Source organism: Grampus griseus (genome assembly GCF_964374135.1).
Source record: "Grampus griseus genome assembly, chromosome: 19".
In the NCBI taxonomy this organism is placed as follows: domain Eukaryota; kingdom Metazoa; phylum Chordata; class Mammalia; order Artiodactyla; family Delphinidae; genus Grampus; species Grampus griseus.
In genome coordinates, this window is record NC_139013.1 from 31,643,975 (window position 1) to 31,658,302 (window position 14,328).

At 53.7% G+C, this 14,328-nt stretch overlaps 1 protein-coding gene across 2 annotated transcripts in view; it reads right to left on the reverse strand.

Moving 5' to 3' along the window:
- KIFC3 (kinesin family member C3) overlaps positions 1-2,677 on the reverse strand; it is a 41,765-nt gene extending 39,088 nt beyond the window's left edge. For both annotated transcript variants that reach the window (XM_082677657.1, XM_082677659.1), the window contains exon 1: positions 2,638-2,677. The gene's annotated coding sequence lies outside the window, so the exon portion shown is untranslated. The remainder of the gene's footprint in view (positions 1-2,637) is intronic.
- Positions 2,678-14,328: the final 11,651 nt, after the last annotated feature.

Genomic DNA, 14,328 nt, shown 5'->3' on the forward strand with positions numbered 1-14,328 from the left:
GACGGGGGTCACTGTGGCACAGGTGAGAATGCAATCACCAAAGGTGGTGCAAGATGAGAGGCAACCAAGAAGGATGGAGCTCACTCCAAGTGGGAAGAAAAGCTGGAGAAGGAAGGTCAGAGGTGGCAGGAGCACCAGGCAGGTGCAGAGTCCTCAGAGGTGACCAGAGAGTAAGGGGGAAGGAGAGGATGGTCAGTTCCCAGGGAACCATGCCACGGAGAGGTCAAACTGGAAGAAAGGTCAGTGGAGCAGGGCAGAGGGCAGATGTGGGAAGGCCCAAGGGGGATGGGGGCTAGAGGAAGCTGCCACTTCCTTCACTTTGGAGAAGCTGGCTAGGATGGGAAGGAGAGGATGTGGTATTTAGCATAGGAGAGATGTGCACATGCTGGGTCAACAGAGGGACAGGAGTGACTGAAGCATCGAGAGGCAAGAGAAGAGTGCAAGGATGGGCGGCCTGAACATCTGGTGACCGATGTTCGCAGAGCTGAGCCCTGGAAGAATGCCAGGCTCCTGACTAGGGCGTCATGGTCGCTGCCTTCCTGGACTAAGGAAGACAACTTGGAGGAGGAAGGAGGCTCCTGGGTGCAGTCTCCCTGGGAGGGGGCAGGACTGCCGGCCAAAGGGTGGGTTGGAGGCTAATCCAATATGGGGGCAGCTCTGCTGAGGAAATGGGAGATGGAGCAGTGTGGAATGGAAGGAACCAGGAGGAACCAGATGTCCCCTTCTCCAGGCTGCTTGGCACGGAGCTGGGCGCACAAGCAACCCTGAGGCTCAGCTGCCCAAGGGATGAGGAGGGAGTGAGACAGGCTCCACCTGCATGCCAAGCTGCTGGGAAGGTGAGATGGCGGAGGACACTGAAGGTCGATGTCACAGTTGAGGGAGAAGACTTTTAAAGGGCATCAGCTAAGTCTGAGGGGGTCAGGGACAGAAGGAGACAATATTTCGTTGGTTTCAGGAAGGGAAGTTGGGAGGCAGTCAGGAAGATATCAGGAAGAAAGAGGAAGGATGTGTGCAAGATGCTGAAAAGGAAAAAGCAGCTGAATTTAGCAGCCTGAGGGGTGTGAAGGTCAAAAGTATCAAGGACTTTCAAACAGCCCAAGGCTGGAGACTCAAAAGCCTAGGTCATGGGGCGAGGTGACGGGGGCATATGAGTAGAGTGGTTATGACCGAAAGCTGCTTCAGAACCCGGCTGTGCCACTTACTAGATGTGTGACCCTGGGAGAATTACTTTGTCTCTGTGCCTCAGTATCTCCATCTGTGAAATGGGGAGAACTCTACCTTATAGGGTTGGTGTAAAGTTTAGACAATCATATATACAATGTTCAGAACAATACTGGCATATACAAAGAATACCCAAATTTTATTTTTTCAGTGACCTCTATCCAGTGGTGGGTGGATGCAGAGGGCTGGCTGCAGGAGAGCCAGCACCTGCCTCTCTGGGTTTAGGCCGGGGTGGTAGAGCTACAGCCCCCTTGCCCCAGACCAGGGATATTGCAATGACTGGGGGACACATTTGACAACTGCCCAGAGACTGCTGCCCAGGAGGCTTGGTCTCCCTGGGAGAGCGGGCAGAATGTCAAGGAGGTTGAACAGGGGCTGGACTTCCCCTCCGCACAGTCACACGTCCTGGGTTTTGCAGGTCAACCCAGATTTCAAAATCTCTGCTCCCTGGTGTCCATAAGGACAGCAGAACTCATGACCCTGCGTCCCTAAAATCCAGTCACTGCAAACACAGGGCCCCATTCTGAGACTGCATTCCTTGCAAATGACTCTCAGGCCAAGGAGAGGGTTACTTTTATCAAGGGCATGGGGAACAGCCTGGGCCAGCGTACCGTGCTCACTCAGCCTCAGGCAGACAGAAAGCCAGAGAAGATGAAAGGCCAGGGGTGGCCACGACCCCAAACCTTGAGACAGATGTGTGTATTGGCGGGGGTTGGGGTGTCGGAGGTGCAAATGGTACCAATTTATATGCCGCTTCCTCTTTAAAATCTGCCAGGACCAGGCCCTTCACTGCGCCAGAGTTCTGCTCTAACTCACAACAGGGGGTTGAAGGAGGTGGCTTCTGGCTCGCCCTTCCTGCTGGGCCCGCTCCCCCCCCCGCCCCCCCCTCCGCCAACCGCCCCAGGCTACCGCTGTCAAAGGCTCAATTTCGCCCACTGCCCAGGACGGCACCGGCCCAGGCCCTCCTTCCTAACCTGGGGCTGGCCCACCCCATCCCGGCCCTGCGAAGGGGAAAGTGAACTGCCCAGGGGACCTACGGGGTGGCAGGGCCCGAAACTGCAGCCTTCAGGGGAGCCCTGCGGATGCAGGGACCTCTGCCAGGGGAGGGGGCGGCGCTGACGGGCACGCGGTTCCCCGGCAGTGTCCGGCTTTCCCGGGCCATTGAAATCGGAAAGGGGGTCCCGAGGCTGCTTGGATTCCAGCGGACATGCCGCCCCCATGCCCTGCTCGGCTCAGACTGGACGGCGCAGGGGGGTGGGGGCAGGATAGCGCAGGGCCGGGTCTCCGAGGCCCGGCCCTCTCTGCGCCCCCCAACGGGGCCACGCAGGGGGATCCAGGACGCGGCACCCCGAACGACAGGCCGGGCGGAACCCGAGCGCCCAGCCCGTCCTCAGCCCGCCCGAGCCCCGGACTCACCGGCCTGGTTGAGGCAGGATCCCTGCGTCGCCGCAGCGCCCGGGGCTCGGCCCGGCCCTCCAGCGGGAGGCAGCTCCACGCCGCCGCCTCCTCGGCCCGCCCCGCTCCCGCCCCTCTCTGGCCCCTCCCGCACACTTTCCACAGGAAATGATTAACTCCGGGCCGCGGCGCGTTCCCATGGCAACCGGCTCAGACCCAGGTGGGGGGTGGTGGCGCGCGCGCACACGCACAAACTCACACTCGCACGTGGGGCCGCCCATTCTGCTCAGACCTTCCCGTTGAGTGTCCCCACGCCCCACAGACGCCCGTGCACACGTGCGCTCTCACCCCTGGCGCACACGCACCTTCTACGTGCTCACATACATAGACAGTATACGTGGCTCTCACGTATGTTTGCACACATGCTCTAGTGAGTCCACATGAACACATTCACAGTTCTCACACACATCCCCGCGCTTTTGCACTTAAACTTACACTTTCGTTCTCACCCCCTCAAAGCCTAGTACTACAAAACTTTCGCACACAGTAGTTACTACTCACAGGCATACTTACAAGTGCTCCCTGGCTACCCTTCACACACTCTCACAACCTCTAGTACACGTCTTCTTGACCTTCTAGCATGCACACTACACACTCTTACACAATCTAGCTAGTACGTGTGCACACTTGCACATTCTCACGCACTTTCCACGTGCACTCACATTCCTGTACGGTGCTCAGACTTAACCCCATGCTTTCCCACGAATGCTGCACATGCGCCTGAGTACACAATCCATTTGCACACGCTCACACACGTTCTCACACGCTCTCTGACTCTTTGTCACACTACAGCCTGTACATGCTTTAAAACCCCAGTACACGCTTCCACACACGCTCTAGTTAGTGCACACAGGCATGCACTGTCACACATTAGCACACGGGTTTTCACACACATTTCTCACTAGCTCTATTAGGAATACACAGGCCAGGTTGCCTGCCCACAGGACACCACCTGCTGCCCCCCGCTCCTCAGCCACCCTATTCCCCTCTCGCACCCCCTCAATAGATAAGCGTCTTGCAGAGCAGGGAAGCTGTTTGGGATTTTTTAAGGTAAAATATTCCTTTGCATTCCAGTGAAAACACGTTCAGAATGCAGCCGCTCCGGAGCAGGCAGAAGCTCCTGGTGTAGCCGCAGATGGCCCTCCTCATAGGTTGCCCCAGAAGAAGCCTGGGGAGGCCAGGCAGCCGGCCGGCCAAGGAGAACCAGCTGACCCGGGGGAGCCACTCTGTTCTTTGTCTCCCAAACAGAGGCGGCATTTCACTCCAGTGTCAGCAGCAATATTCCCCCTCCAGGGTGTGGAAGGAGGAGAGAGAAAAGAAACTCAGAGGCCAGCCCAGTGCAGGCTGATGGTCCCGCAGACAATCCCGGGAGGGGGGCGCTCTGCCTCTTCCTGTTTAACAGGGGACGACGGCCCGCTGGCCTGGGAGGAGTGAGGAGGGGACTGGAGGGGGGCGTGCAGCTCCAGGTGGTTCTGTCTCTTGCTGCTGAGCAGGCGCTGGGCTGGCCGTCAAGAATCTCAGCCAGAGACAGAGCCAAGGTTCTGGGCCTCGGATTGTTCTGGACGCCAGACCAGGACACTCACAATCCCCCTACTGCAAGTGGGTTCGTGTGTGTTTTATTTTCTCACTGAGATGTCCCAGTGCAGGCCCAATAGAGGGTGCCTGTCACGCTTCTGGAATGGTTCCCTGGAGAGAGAGATTTCTAGCTAAGAACCCCAGATAATCCTCCCAATGGGAGAGCAGGCCATAATTTGAGAGGTACCTTCTCTGAATCCCCCTGCCTGCCCTCCAGACAGCACTGGTCAGGGGGACCGCAAGGTTGGATGAGGGCAAATTTTCTCTAGATTTCTGACCAAGTATCTCCCTTTGTTACAGACCTAGCCTTTGATTGAGGAGGGCAGTGGGGTAGGGGTGTCTGTCTTTAAAGTCCTGATATAGAACCGGAGGCCATGTCTTACTTGTGGTCTGTTCGTTGACATTAACTGCAGGTTCCTTCCAACAAAGCCAAAGCCAGATTTTTAAATTAATAATAACATTTATTGTTCCTTTTCTCTGATTACCAAAGTAATAGATGTTCATTGTAACCGTAATCCCACCCACTAGAGATAAATGCTGCCAACATTTTAGTACAGTTTTTTTCCTCTGTGCACATAATAGTGACCATTTATCCACAGCTATCACTGTGCCAGGCACTGCACTGAGCTCTTTAAAAACAAGATCTCATGTAACCCCGAACACCCTTTGAGGTGGGTATCGTCATATCCTCCATTTTCAGGAGGGAAAACTGAGCCTCCTGAAGTTCATTCACAAACTCAGTGTGTGGTAGCGCTGAGATATGAACCCAACAGGTGTGTGTATATATACATATACACAAACATATAGCACTACTATATGTATATAGGTGCCGGAGTTTAAATTCAAAGCACCTTGGGACTTCCCTGGTGGCGCAGTGGTTAAGAATACACGCGCCAATGCAGGGGACACGGGTTCAATCCCTGGTTCAGGAAGATCCCACATGCCGCAGAGCAACTAAGCCCGTGCGCAACTACTGAGCCTGCGTGCTACAACTACTAAAACCGGCGCGCCTAGAGCCCTTGCTCTGCAACAAGAGAAGCCACCACAATGAGAAGCCCGTGCACCGCAGTGAAGAGTAGCCCCCGCTCGCCACAACTACAGAAAGCCTGCGCTTAGCAACGAAGACCCGACGCAGCCAAAAATAAACAAATTAAATACATAAATTTTTTTAAAAAAGTTCAAAGCACAGTGAAGGAAAAAGAAAATTGAGACATGTGAGGAAGCATTTTCCGAATTCCAGCAAAACTCTGCCTTGAAATGCAAAACCGATTTGCTTCATGATTGTTGGAATTTAAGATTGCACAATGTCAGGAACTACATACCAATGACTTCAAGGTCATTTCTATCCCAGAAGCTTCACTGATGGTTTGTTATGGAGGCTGCCAATTCTCCCTGGCCATACGGAAAGTGAAGGATTTGCCAGAAACTCGGCCACCGCAACACGGAGGTCCTGAACTCATGAGTGAGGACTCTTGAGTTCAAGAGTGGACTCAGCCTTTGGCCTTGACCTCCTGCCTACCTCCTGGCAGAGGCATAAGGGTCCCACGATAAGGGTCCCTCTTGTGAGAGGGCCACAAGAATGCAGTAGCCAGAACACTGCAGACCCATATGTACATCTACCCCATCCCTCGAGGGGGGGCGTGAGGGGCAACACCATTGTTGTTCAAAGGGCTTGAAACCCCTTAACTCTCAGGCATCCACCTGAGAGGTAGCCAAGGGCCTGAGGGTTCTTCTGCACAGAAGGCAGCAAGGAGGGGGCAATAACAAGCCAGACTGTGTTTAATCTGATTCTCGTAGCACCCCCGAGTAAAGCACACCTAAGATTTACATGATTTTCCAGTTTAAATGACTTGAGATTCGATCACCTCCAGGCCTTTGCAATGCTATTCTCCCTGCCCAGAAGGCCTCTCTCCTCACCCCACTCCCACCTGCCTCTACCCACCTTCACCTGGCCGGCTCCTGCTGTCCTTCAAGTCCTTCAAGCTTAGAGGTCACCTTCCTTGACCCTCCCAGACACCACAGTCCCCTGACCTCTCACCCCACTGCAGAACCTCCCACACTGGATCGTAAAGGCCGTTCCTGTCTACAACATGGTCTCCTTGAGGGCAGGGTCCTTTCCTGGCTTGATCACAGGTAAAGCCTCTGCTACAGATTCAGCTCCTACAGGCACTAGGTGCCTGGCATCACATCAGTTTTCGCTGAATAAATAACTAGATCACTTAGAATTTAGAGGGAGAGAACAGGTTGCATTAAGCATATCCAAACAGACTTTCTTCCCATGTAAGTTAACGATAAGTCTTATTATCAAAAGCAAGTAGGTGAAAGGATCCTTAAGGAATTATTTCAATGTGGTCAGTAAGGAGCACCCTGCAGCTGTGAATACGGTATCTGTGCATAGTCCTGGGTAGCAGCTTCTGGAAGTCAGAGAATACCTTCTGGAGCTGAGTCACATAGTGAGTAATCCTGACTCAATTAGCCACTGTTCTGAAGCCACATTTTCCAGTAGCCCTGAAACAGCCCCGTCATGGACAGCACAGAGAGAGCTGGGAAGCTCCCGGAGGGACGGGCGGGGCTCTGCACCCAGCCCTGCAAGCATTCATCGTACTCCTCACCAGCAGCAGGACACGGGCCCTCAACCTCTGAGCATATCGGGGGGCTGGCCCTTGGCTCACACCTGCCAGCTCTGAGGAAGCCACGCTCCTCAGTGGACGTGAAGGGGCTGGGTCTTGCACAACCCCGGGAGGCACTGTAAATCCTGTCTCTCTCCTCTGCTACAGACTCAGCTCCTACGGGCACTCCGTACCCAATAGATATTTGAACAAGTGGTACCTTTCTCTCCCTTCTCCATTTCCTGCTCCTTCCGTACCCTCCCTGTCCAAGGGTGCCTTCCTTCTAAAAGCTGTATTAACTGGGGAAACAGTTCTCCCATTTCCAAACCAAGGCAACCCTCCCCTCAATAAAACCACCTTGCTCTAAAATCTCTAGACAGTGACTGCCTCTCTGCATTTGGCAGGGAGATTGGACTTCAGCAGCAATTCCCAGCTCTTAGGTGAGGGGCACCTGAAACCTCTTGATGACGAACTTGGCAGAGAGACCCAGCCCGCAGCATTCCAGGGTTGAAAGCAAATGGGGGTTTGTTTCCGTTATCATTTCCCATCGTCTAAACAATGAGAAGAATGCAAACATCGAGGAGATATGTAATTAAGCATCAGGTAATAAAAGGATTTAAGAAGGATGGCTATGAGAGATGAGCCCTGCCGCCACCGCCCTCCCTCTGAGTCAGCCCTTCCCTGGGATTGTCCAGAAGCCTGGGCTCCCTCTCCCAAAGCTCCCTCCCTAGCTTCTCTTCTTGCTTCTAAATCATTCTCTCTCCTTGTTCTAAGCCAAGACATGCATTATTAACATCATTTCCACTTTTTCTCCAACTTCCCCATTCATTTTTCCCCTCTGCTGCAAATTCTAGGTAGCTGAAGTTTTTTTTAACTTTAATTTTTATTTTTCCTGCACAAGAGCAGGAGAAATCAAGAGAGGAAAAAGCACCCCCCTCTCTGCCAAATCCCACCACCCTTAACTTATTCTCATTGGCTCGGATGTTCTTTCTGGTACTTGACTTTGAACAGACATTACTCCTGTATTAAGGGGAGACTGTATAGAGCAGTGGTTAAAAGTGGGTTTGGGGGTCAGATGATCGTGGGTTTGAACCTTGGCTCTGACACTTCCTCCATGCCTCAGTTTCCTCCTGTGACAACGGGGGGAGCAATAGTGCCTGACTCACTGGGCTGTCTTGAGAAGTAAATAAGAGCAAACATGTGACACCCAGAGCCTGGCGCACCAGCTGCGGTTATAGTGGAAGACAGACCATGGATACAATTTTCTACTCTGCCTTTTTCTCACTTTAAATCACAGGCCAAGCATTTTCCAAGTTACTTTTTCCTACTGGGGCCTGCTCTTTTCTGAACTGCAGGTTCCACACTGAGGATGAGGCCCAGGTCCCGTCCGACCTTGGGGTCACCCTGTGTGGGGCACAGCCAGCACTCTGTAAAAATGACTGAAAAGAATAAACATTTTGAATGGCTGCGTGATATTCCTCCGAACAGCTCTGCCCCGACTGAACTGGCCGTTCCATGGAATCAGACATGTGAGGAGCTCCCATTTTTTCACATTTATAAATAGCATTGCTGCAACATCTCCCCACATGCAGCCTGTTCATTCCCTGGGGAGAGGGTAGGAGATGGCGGGGGGGGGGGGGGGGGAGAGTGGGGTTGTTAATTTCATAAAAATCTGAATAGTCTGAGCTTTTTTTTTTTTTTACACTTTCTAAACATGTTGCCAGATTGCCATCAGAAGGGCTGCACCAAATTTACACTTTACACTGTCGCTGGCAGCATTTTGGACGAGAACTACTTTTCGTACTAATTTACAGTTTTTCTCTCGGATCTGGAATTCTCGCCCAGGCTGGTTCCCTTGCGAGGCATGAGCCATATGATAAGTCTGAGTGATGGCTGTCAGGGAGGGAAGTGTCTGGTTCCTTTGCTGGGTTTCTGTCTGCTGGGCTGGGCCAGGCCGAGAGCACTGAGTCAGCGCACCCCCTCCCTGCCTGCCCTTCGAACCCCCAGACACTTTCCCAGGTGGGTTCTGGAACATCCCACAACCCTGGAAGAGTCTGCTCCGGCGGCCACCAGCATTACTAAGGTTATCCCTCCTCCGACACCAGCCTGCAACTGCATTCAGCCTTCCGGCAAGAAGTCAATCAACCATTTCTACAAAGAAAATCCCTCAAGAGATGCTGGCATCTGCAATCAGCTTTCCATTCCTGGGGGGCAGGAGGAGGGCGCACAGAGGCAGCAGCCGGGTGAGGGCAGCCGTGTTTTCCCAAGAACTGCAGCCACGGCCCCTGACCACCCTGCCAGCCTCCTGGCACTGCCAGCGCATCTCACCCAGGTTCTGGGGCAGCCCCGCAGCCTCTTGCCCAGCCTCTGGGGGTGGCCCTTGTTTGCAAACAGCCATGGGAAGTTTTGACACTGCTGATTAACCAGACGTCCACAGTTCTGGGTTGTTAGTCATCAGGACGAGTCTCAACCTTCTGCCCGCCCTGATGACATCACCAGCTTCCAGGTGACCGAGAAGAAGTGACTAGGACCTTGGTAGTTTCAGTGGCATACATCGTCATCTTCACAGGGGAAGGGGAGGACTGCCACCCATCCCAAACAACCAGCATGTGCAGGGCCTGGGACGCCAGGGTGGGAATTTAATGCGATTTAGCTTGCTTCTGCTGAGGGACTGGGCTAAACTCTACGTATAGGACTGCTGTGGATTTCATTTAATCCTCACAACAGTATGTGCGGTGGGTATTATAATTCCTGTTTTACAGATGGAAAAACTGGGGTACTATGTTCTAAGAGTGGCTAGGCCCAGGAATGAGTGGGGGGCAGCCAGGGGAAGGCAGCTTGGAGCGCTGGGAAAAGTGGGTACTCCAGGCCAGGAGCTGTGTTCCCAACCACTGCGTGACCAGATGTCTTCCCCTCTCTGGGTCTCACGTCCCTCCCTGGGTAAATGAGGAGGATGGTCTGGTCGACTTTCCAGTACTAAAGCCCTGAGGGAGGGAGTGGGCAAGTTGGAAGGGATGACTGTGTGATTCTGAGGTTCTGCTCCCTGAGGTCCTGGCGGAGGAAGGGGTAATTCCAGCTGCGAACCTGGGGCTCTGGCCTCAATGTTTACAGTTGCTTCACAAATGAATGTCAGCAGAAGAAAGGAGATGAGTGGCTGCCAGGGGCTGGGAGGTGGGGAAAATGGGGAGTGACTGCTAATGGGGTTTCTTTTGGGGGTGATGAAACGTTCTCAGATTAGATTATGGGGATGGTTGCACAATTCTGCAACTATACTAAAAACCGTTGAATTGTACACTTCAAGTGAGTGAACTGTATGGCTTGTTAATTACATTTCAGTAAAGCTGTTTAAGAGAGGAAGGAAGGAAGGAAGGGAGGGAGGGAGGGAGGGAGGGAAGAAAAGAAGGTAGGAAGGAAGTAAAGGGAAGGGGGAGGGGCGGAGGAAGGAGGGAGGGAGAACGTACGGAGGTTGGGCCAGAGCTGCCTTTGAGATTTGCCTCCTGGGAGTGGGCCCTCACACCCAGCGCCTCCCCAGTCACCCCTCCTCCAAGTACCCCGCGCCTCCGAAAGGTATGTACGAAGACACCTAAGTGGCAGGTGACGGCTCCAGATTCCAACCAGAAGTAATGGGAGCCTCTGACCTCCTCGGAGGCGGAAGGAGTCAAGAATCAAAGAGCAGGTGTGGGCCTGGAGGGTTGGGGGATCGGCAGAGGATGGCAAGAAGATGGATGGAGGCCAAAGGAGGGCTAGTGTCAAGGAGGAGACCCTGAGGGTCAGGGCAAGGCATGGCTCCATAAAGGAAGCCCAGGAAACAGAGAACCTGGGCTGGCCAGGGCCTCTGTGGGTGCCCTGAAAACATTGTGGCACCCCAGAAAGTGTGCGTAGGAAGCCCCTGCGGCTCCTGCGGGCCCCTCAAACTGGTACAGTTGTATTCTGCCTGACACCAATGTAGTCGCAGGTAGATGCAGCCAGCCCAGAGGCAACGTCGACCCAGACTTGACCCCGAACCCGGTGCACAGGCACAGGGGACCCAAAATGAGAGCAGAATTGGCCAATAAGAGTGAAGAGCTCATTCCACTTCTGCTGTTAGGGCAACTTATTGCTGAAAGAGGAGACTCCCAGAGGGTCTTAGAGGCTTCCCTGTCTAAATCTCCAAAGGCAGACAACCCAGGAAGCACCTCCTCCCAGAGGAACCGCCCCCCCGCCCCCGGTCCACGCAGGCACATCCCCTTAGGCCCACCTCTGGGCAAATGGCAGTGGATGTCCCAGCCATAAGGGAACAAAGGAAATCATATCTTGGAGGCTGCCTCTGCGAGTCCTAGCCCTGGGGTCAAACCCACGTGCCTGGCAGCCAAGCTGGTAGAGGCTGAGGGGATGCATCCCGAGGCCGAGGGTTCCCGCCTTATTCCCCCAGCCCTGGGGTACACATGCTGCTCTTGGCCCCGCTCTGTGGATGTGACCCCAGGCAGGCTGGCTCCAGAGGCCAGGTCTTGAACCACTGTACCATACAGCCTCTCCAGGGTACAGCCAGTGGGGTCCTTGTCACCCGTGTCAATCCTCAGGCGTGCGTTCAAGGCTCTTTGCCATCTGCCTGCAGCTGACCTGCCCAGCCCTCTCTCCCACTGCTCCACCCAAGGCACCCTCCTTCTGTTCCCTGAGTTTACCATGTGTCCGTGCTTCCCTGCTCTTGCACATGCTGTTACCTCCATGATGACAGCCCACTCACCTAGTGAGGCCCAGTAGAAATATCATCTCCTCCATGGGACCTTCCTGGTGCCCCCAGGACCATCTGCTCTTCCCTTAGTACACTCGATTGGAGTTTGTAGGGGACTTACCAGTCTCCTCCATTACCCTGGAGCTCCCTGATTCAGGCCCCCGTGCTGTGTGACCTTGGTTTAGGTACTCAACCTCTCTGAGCCTCTGTAGCCTCATAAATGGCTGCCCTAATTATAATAGTTATTATTATTCTGGGTAATATTTACTGTGCACTTACTATGTGCCAGGCACGATGTGCTAAGTACTTTATGTGCAAGATCTCATTCAATCCTTATAGCACCTTAGGAGGTGGGTGTTATTATTATCCTTTGTTACAGATAGAGATTCCTGTTAGAATTACTGCCATTATCATGATTGCTATTCTTTCTTCTGCCACAAAGCCTAGCGTGCAGCAGATACTCAAATTCTGTTTGTTGAAGTCAAGTGTGGATAAAAATAGAAGGGGACTTAGATAGGAAAAGAGTTCCAGAAACATGGCCATACAGATGCTCCAGAATGTCCAGGCCTAGCCTCGTCCTGGCTGGGATGATACCATCTCTGGAGCCCGATGCTGGCAGACAGTTGAGGCCGGGGACCTGGGCTGGCCTGCTTTTGCTTCTCCCATCAGTCCTATCTTTACCCACAGAAACAGACTCTGCCCAAACCAGACCTGCGATGCTCAGAGCCCCACAGCGAACAGGCCTCCTGGGTAAGTGGTGACTGAGGCTCTGGAGGTCCTGGGTGTCTGGCTGGTGGCAGAATTTGTGCATATTTGTAACTGGAATAGCTTCAGGGTTGGCTCTGCCAGCTCAAGGCCAAAGATGCAGAGTGCCCTGTGTCTCCACGCTCCAAGCTCCACTGCCCCAGTGTTTTCTAGGAACCCTTGCACCAAATTTTTCCTGGAAGCCCCAGGGGCTGCTTGCAAGGTTCTTTGTCCATCACTCCCACCAGCTGATCTGGGACCACATCAGCATCTGGCCTGACTGTCTGACCAGGATTCCCTCCAAGACCAATGCAGATACCTGAGCCCCCATCACCAGAGAGGCTGGGGGATGCCCTAAACATGTGCTACATGTGATGTTGGAAACATAGGCTCTAACAGTGAAAGTGAGGGGCACACCCCTGAGAAAAACTCCATTCAGGGCATGGGGAGAAGGGGAGAAATATCTACTGTCTCAATTATGCCCAGCCATGCTTGTCCCATGGCAAAGTTGCCTGGGTTCATGGCATCACAGTGTCCTTCTGACATACCACCAATACCTCCAAGACCCCAGATTCCTTTCCTTGCCTCCGCCTAACCTGGGCACACATGCAGTGCTTGGCGCCTGGATTAAGTCTGTGCCCTGTGGTGAGATCTGCCCCAGAGGACCCAGCGTCCATTCATACAATGGACTAAGCTGGGCTGCCCCTGCCCAGCAGACAGGCTTTCACAGCCTTGAACTTCAGCTGGGTTAGTCCCTTTTCCCCTCACGGCCTCCTCGGTCCTGATGTAAATTAGTGGACATAAACAGGAAAGGATGTGGTCAACCCCCCCGGCGTTCGACCTGCTACTCCGTCATTCATGGTGGGGCACGTTTGAGGGAGGGCACCTCCACTTCTGATCACTCCTCAAATCCTCAAAACATCCCCATCTATAGGTGAGAAAACCGAGGCCCTAAAAGATCAAGTGGTCAGTCAAGGGAAGTGCGAGACCAGGTATTCTGAGGCTGCTCTCTCCACTGCCCACTGACCTGAAACCCCGACATTGACGCTGCTTGCCCCAGACCCAGAAGTTGTGACAGGCCCCCGAGGAGGGTGGGAAATGGAGTCAGATCTGTCCTCGAGAGTCTGAAGGACCCCAGGGGCCTGTGTGTCCCTGCCTTCCTGCCGAGGAAGGGCCTCAGAAGACCCGCCTCCAGTGGCTGAACAAGCCGGGCAGAAGGCGAGGGATCTGACTGACACAGGGGAAACTCTGGGCTCAGAACTGCCAAAGTGAGTTCCTCGTCTACAGGTTACAAAACCACAGTGAGCTGTGGAGTGGCAGCCGGCTGCCCGAGGGTCAGAGGAATGTTGTTGCCAGACAGGTTGCTGAGGCCTCTGTTGAGGCAGGCTCCAGAAACCAGGCCTGGGCTGTCACCACGCCAGGCGACTCCCAGGAGGCCAGCCACCTGACCTCACCCCCAGCAAGGTCTAAGGTGAGAAGACTGCAGGGCTTTCCCACAACCAAGTCTGTAGCCATGACAACCTACTTTAAACCATTAATAAAGATAATTATAGGGACTTCCCTGGTGGCTCAGTGGTTAAGAATCCGCCTGTCAGTGCAGGGGACATGGGTTCGATTCCTGGTCTGGGAAGATTCCACATGCCACGGAGCAACTAAGCTCGCGCGCCACCACTGCTGAAGCCCTAGAGCCCGCGTGCCGCAACTACTGAAGCCCTACGGCCCATGCTCTGCAACAAGAGAAGCCACCACAATGAGAAGCCCGCGCACTGCAACGAACAGCAGGCTCGCCGCAACTAGAGAAAGCCTGCGGACAGCAACGAAGACCCAGCGCAGCAAAAGAAAAAAAAGAAAGATAATTATAGGCATGATAACACTAATAATAATGTCTAATCTTTCTACAGCACTTACTACATGCCAAGGACCACACTGGACACTTTTTCTGGATCTTCACATGTATTAGTTTCCTGTGGCTGCTATAATAAATGACCACAAACTGGAAGGTTTAAACAAAAG